Source organism: Megalops cyprinoides, chromosome 3 (assembly GCF_013368585.1).
Source record: "Megalops cyprinoides isolate fMegCyp1 chromosome 3, fMegCyp1.pri, whole genome shotgun sequence".
Lineage (NCBI taxonomy): Eukaryota > Metazoa > Chordata > Actinopteri > Elopiformes > Megalopidae > Megalops > Megalops cyprinoides.
Window position 1 is genome coordinate 16074754 of NC_050585.1, and position 6000 is coordinate 16080753.

Sequence of the window (6000 nt, forward strand, 5' to 3'; positions counted from 1 at the left end):
ATATCCTGTTTCTTCCTCTGAATGTCACACTTCCCTGCCCCTTCACCATCTGCATTAATATTTCCTCTGCAACTAGCCCCTCTGAATGTCCCTGCTCCCTTTGTCCTTTCGAGCAGGCTGATTTTCAGCGTGACCTCCCACACGCTCTGCATCTACCTGTGACATGAGTGGCTATGATTTACAAAGCCTTTCACACGAGTGGGGGTGTCAGAAGGTATGGTCACATTATGACTCTTCAGCTGTTTTAGCTGTTTTTGTTGTGATGTGATTTGGTTAACATACCCTTTTCCTTTCAAGTTATGATATGTTACACTATGAACATCTATTGTTCATGTACAATCTGAACTTGTGATAGATGTAAAAAAAAAATGCATTACTTGTTTTGTTGTTTGACTGGAGGAACAAGCTCTCTGCACCTGGTGATCCCAAATTCCATTTGAGGTCTCCTCATGGCCCAGAGCTCCTCACACTTTCTTACATTGTCTTTGATATGAATGTACAGTAGAGGGGGGAGGGGTCATAAATTGAATTTCTCCAGGATTTTTGACCTTCCCCGTGGCTAAAAGTGTCATCAATTTCCCGGTCCATTGCTCTTTCCCAGTGGGGCAATACCAGTCTCACACTCTCTCTCCTATTCATTTACCTCAGCACTGCCATAATGCTGCTTTAACTCTAATGTAATAAGGGAGTCTTTGGAGCGTCCGTCTGGTGATGGGATTGGTTCTGCTGTATAATGCCATTTGCAAATGTCTGTTTTATTGATCATTAGAGTCGGAGGCTGTACATGATATATAAGGTGGTGGGTAAGGCGGTGATGAACTTTATCAATAATACACTTCTGATCTACCTTTGCAATGTGCTCAGTGTGTTAGGCCTAGTTCAGCAGTGAAGAATGATCTTCTGTGTCCGGTACATTGGATTGCACCAATGTGTTCCAGACATTAATCTTGGTGTCTGTGCACATAAGAGACAGAGAGGTGTTCCTGTGTATTGACATTAGAGTGTCGGGGACATTCGAGAGTAGGGAGAGAGGAAATAAGGGGTGAGTTGATCTCATACGTTCATGCTTTAACGGCTTTAGCAATGCCAGATATCCTGTCACGCTAATAAAGCCACTCTGAATCCTCTTAGAGAGAGAGAGACGGAGAGACAGCAACGGAGAGTCTCAGACTGAAGCAGAGACAGAGATGAAATGAGCTGCTTGAGATCATATACTGAGAGAGGAAGGAGTGGAAAGTGAAGGATGGAGGAGACAGAGCTAAAAAGAGACTAAGTCAAAATCAGAGGGGAGGCATGTGGAGCTGGGAGAGGCAGGTATGGGGATGTCTCCGGTGGTTCACTTCTTTACCTCTTTCAATAGCCCCTTTTAAACGAAAATAAATCATTAATTCCACTTTGGGCTTAGAATGGCGAGAGAACACTCCAGGAATTATGAATTAATGATGAGTTTTGTGTTTCTTATCATGTTAGACTGCTGTAGAATGGAGAGGCACAGGGCCAGATCCAAATTTAGTTGTGTTTGTCCTACAGCAGTACTGCAGCATACAGCTAAAGCAGTTATTATGTAAATCTTTCATCACTGCAGCTTGCAAAAAATTCATACAATAGAAAGAAGATATTAATGTTTTGTGGTGGCTTTTGGCCAGTTCTTTTTCAAATATTTAACTCCAAACAGCTCAGGTATGAGAAGTTAAATGTTTATTTTCATTCTCCAATGGTTTCTACATTAATGATTTTTCTGTAAAAACTGCAGTGCAAGTCATACCTGCATGTTGGTGATTGTCCCATGGACAGATTATTCTGCCCTGACTCTTAGTCCCCTAAGGAAATCAGGAAATTTTGAAAAAATAAACCTGTGTGAGAACATACGCATCCAAAAGGCTGATTTAATGGGGTTTCATTCATGTCATACTGATATCTTCAGTCCAGGAGCGTTAGTCTTTTGGTGGACTTGGAGTCCTTGGAGTCCTTGTAGTCTATGGAGGGCTGCAGTGCTGTGAGCCTCCCCTGTGGGACTGGCTGGCTTGCAGGTGGCAATCCCTGGCCATTTGGACAAGGGATTCATGCCTGTGAGCCACCTGGGACTGATAGCTTCCTCTCCTAAAGAAAAACAGCTGATTTGAATATGAACATCAGTTTAACATTTTTGATCGTTATTTTTCTTGCAAACACGTGAAGCATATTTTTTTTGTTACAGCAATGAAACTTGGACCTTTTTCAATTGAGAGACCCTATAACAGCATCCATGTTAATTCTAAGAGGAGATTCCTTGTCTCAGTCTTAGTGGCGGAGCGTATTGAACGAGCTCCGGGTTTTCTGCTGTTGAGCGTATTGACCGGGCCTGGAATGAGCTGTCCCTTAGGCTGCGGCGATAATACAGTAATGAGTTCTCAGCCCTGTAGCTGTCAGAGCACTGCTGAGCTCGGCGTTCAGGGAGAAATTTGCTCGCACTCAGGAAGCGGGGAACGTCAGTGGCAAGGGTTTGGTGTGGAGCCAGAGCACCCCACAGCAATGCTGAAACCACTGCCCTGTCATACCTCTCCCCGTCGTCACGTTGAGTGTGTGTGTGTGTGTGTGTGTGTGTGTGCGTGCTTCTGCTAAACGGTGCGTGGGCAGAGTGATGGGGGGGGTCTTCCAGTGATTTCACTGGAAGCGACATCTCCAAGTGTGTGTTTCCAAATTAGCTATGCTCCGTTTAGCATGATGTCTATTTTCAGACACCGTGCAGCCAAAAGGGCGACATGTTTTGACTGTGAAAGGTGTGATGCTGCCTGAGGAAGATATTTCATGGTTGAAACATACTGAGTCTTCATGTATGTTATAAATGGTAAATCCTCAAAGCAGAATGTGGTAAGTCATGACCAGATATTCGTGTTTATTGCTATGACAGCTGCTCAGCTGCTTGCTGCTTATATAGGGGCAACCACATCACTGACGGCACTGTCACCAGGTGGGCAAAAACCATGGGTGGGGTGATGATACTGGTGGGTGGGGCTTTGATGTTGATGAGAGCGGTCAGTACGTTGGTGGGTGTGGCATGATGGTGTGGTGAAAGTTTTTGTGCATGGGACACTGGTGTTTGTGGGAGAGAAGATGGTGTTAGTGGTGGTGTGAATACACCTGTCTATCACTTGCCAGCATATTAATTAATATGTATGTAATGCATAGAACAATGCATACAACATACAAACATTTTCAATCATTAGGCAGACTATGAGGCAAACTGATTTTTTTTTTTTACTCACGTTAATGTGACACTTGAGACTGCCGCTCTGAAATGATATCCAGGCACGGTGGAATTGGGGAAAGGGCGACATACGACATTCGAAAATACGATTCGACTGTCGCCCAGATATCGCAATGAGCCTTTTATGAAGTGCACTTACGGGCTGCACTGGCAATCCCCAGTTCTATATTCCTGGGGCAACGGGAAATTTGTACTAAACTTCGCTTTCCCCGCGCAGGTTTGATCGCTTGCCTGAAAAATGAACAAGCGAATTTCGCGCCACATCACTGCAATCATTTTTGATTACACCAACGCTGCTAGCAAGTTTGATTTGAGATCTCTGGGAAAATGGGCGTGGCTTGTAGCTCTACTTGAAGTTTGATTGGCTTTCGCCAGGCGAAATTTTCGCTCGAGTTGAACACTTTTTAATTCAATCGAACGCTCATTTCGCGTCGCTCGCAGTTTCGCCGCGATTAACTCCGCCCATTCGCCTCCTGCCATTGACTTTTCATGCATTCGCGTCGCTCGTAAATTTCGTGTCGCGTTCGGTTAAAACACACCAAAGAAATTCTGTATATCAGTGCTCATAGACATTCTAGTAACAATGTGGCTTTGTAGCCTCCTAACAGCCTAACATGTTAGCTAGCTGTTTAGCTGCTAAATAGCAGTGGAGAGCTCCGCAGTAATGAGGCATTTCCATGGTCTGAGTGTTTTTGCCTTTTTCTCTGCAGTGTCTGAGGAGAATCACATTGAGTGGGCCAGTCAGACTAAGTGAGATTCCGAGCCTGCATGGAAAACGATGACAAAGGCAAGGAGGAATGAGAGGAGAGGAAAGCTCAGCTCATCTGTCTGTGTGTTGTCAGGTGTACTTGCTGCGCTTGCTGTCCGAGGGGATTATTTCAGGCAGTCTGGTGTGGGTGTGTGAGTGTGTGCGAGCGTGCGTGCGTGCGTATGCGCATGTGTGTGTGTGCACGTGTGTGGCTGTGCGCGATCAGCAAAAGGTAAAAAGATTTTCTGGGCTTCAGCATTGTGATTAATGTAGGGTATGACCACATCCAGCTTCAGTTGATGGACAGTGGCCTCTGTGTGATAGCAAAGCCATGTTTCTGTGATGACACCCACAGCAGACATGACGGAGTGTCACTCACGCGGCCCATGCTAAAGAGCAGTGACAAAATGTACAGTTGACAAAGACAGGGGAGCTGCAGTAAGAATGGCCCCCGCGCAGGCCTCCATGCTGTGTCTAAGGTTGTCCCCTCTCTCATATTTATTCCTCAGGTATATGATACCTGTACATAAGAGTGGAGTGCTGGTTACAAAGCAGTGTACAAGTTTCAGGTATCTGCTATAGTTTAAGTTTTCATTTGCTGCTTGAAAAGGTAAATGGTATTTTTTTACCGTGCCATGGAGTGTGTCCCAACTACATGTGCGTACTGTCTTATTTCCAAACTGCTGGAGCACTCCAGCATTGTGCTTGAAAATGGTGATCCAGTTGAACGTGTGGTAATGAATGACAGTTGTGTGAGTGATTTTGAGCCATCTGTATGTACAATTTGTGTGTGTGCATGTGTGTGTGTGTGTGTGTTTGGGTGTGTGTGTGCGCAAGTGTGTATATAAGTGTGCATGTGTGGGTGTGTGTGTGTGTGTGTGTGTGTGTGTGTGTGTGTGTGTGTGTGTGTGTGAATGTGTACGGATAGGTGCAACAGTCCAGTTTGTGACATTTCAGTGCTAAAGGTGCAGGGTTGGCAGCTTACTGCTCTGTAATAGGCTTTGTGAAGGTGCTGGAAGAGCTTGCAGATCCTCAGCTCAGGGTCCATTTCTCCTTCTCACCTAGCAACTCACTGTGCTTCTTCGATAAGTATGCCTCTCTTGCTCAGTAATAGCTTTAAATGGCAATGCGGTGGTTGCAAAAAATTCCTCTCTCCCTCTCTTTCTCCACCCACCCCCGTTTCTATATAATGGTCTTAGCGCATTATTTCAGTCAGTCTGAATTAACCCTCTCGCTCCATCCTTCTATCCCTGCCTCCTGGCTCTCTGTCCCTGACTCCATCCCCCTCTCTAGGGGGGTGAGGCGAGTGTGTGGAGGGGCATCGATCCCTGCGCTGTAGATGAGGAACAGACAGCTTCCACTATGAAACAGCAGGATATGGAGAGAGGCAGGGAGACAATGAACATGCTGATAACCTGAAAATAAGAGTAAAGAGCAGGGATTAGCTGAAGAGGTGAAACAGAAACAAAGGAATGGGCAACTTCATAGACACATACATGTATAATATAATATAATATAATATACCTTTGCACCAATACTACATACACCCTGTATCCTATGTATTGATGTGTGATATGGTTTTAATTTTTAATATTTTAATGATGCATTTTGATTTGTCTTATAATGCAGTCTGTAGATTCTCCATTAAAAAGAGCTGTGTTCATTGTGAATGTCTGGTGTAGATCTGTTGCGTCTTGCACTTTGTCACATAGAATACATGTCTAGTTATTCCAGAACAAAATGAGCAAGCTCTGGGGAGGGGAGGCTGTGCTTTTTCTCTATCTTTTTTTTTCTGATCATGGACCTTAATTCCACAAAGCAGCATCTGGAAGGTAATCGGGTCATGCGGGTGGAGCTGACAGGAGAGAGCTTAAGGGGATGGACACTGGGCCCCGCGGCACAGTTCCCACGTAACTGGAGCACAGGCGCTGGCCACATCCAGCCGCCCCTGCTCAGACAGAGGGCATCACTGTGGGAGGCTGTCCAGCAACCCAGCCGCGGTGAC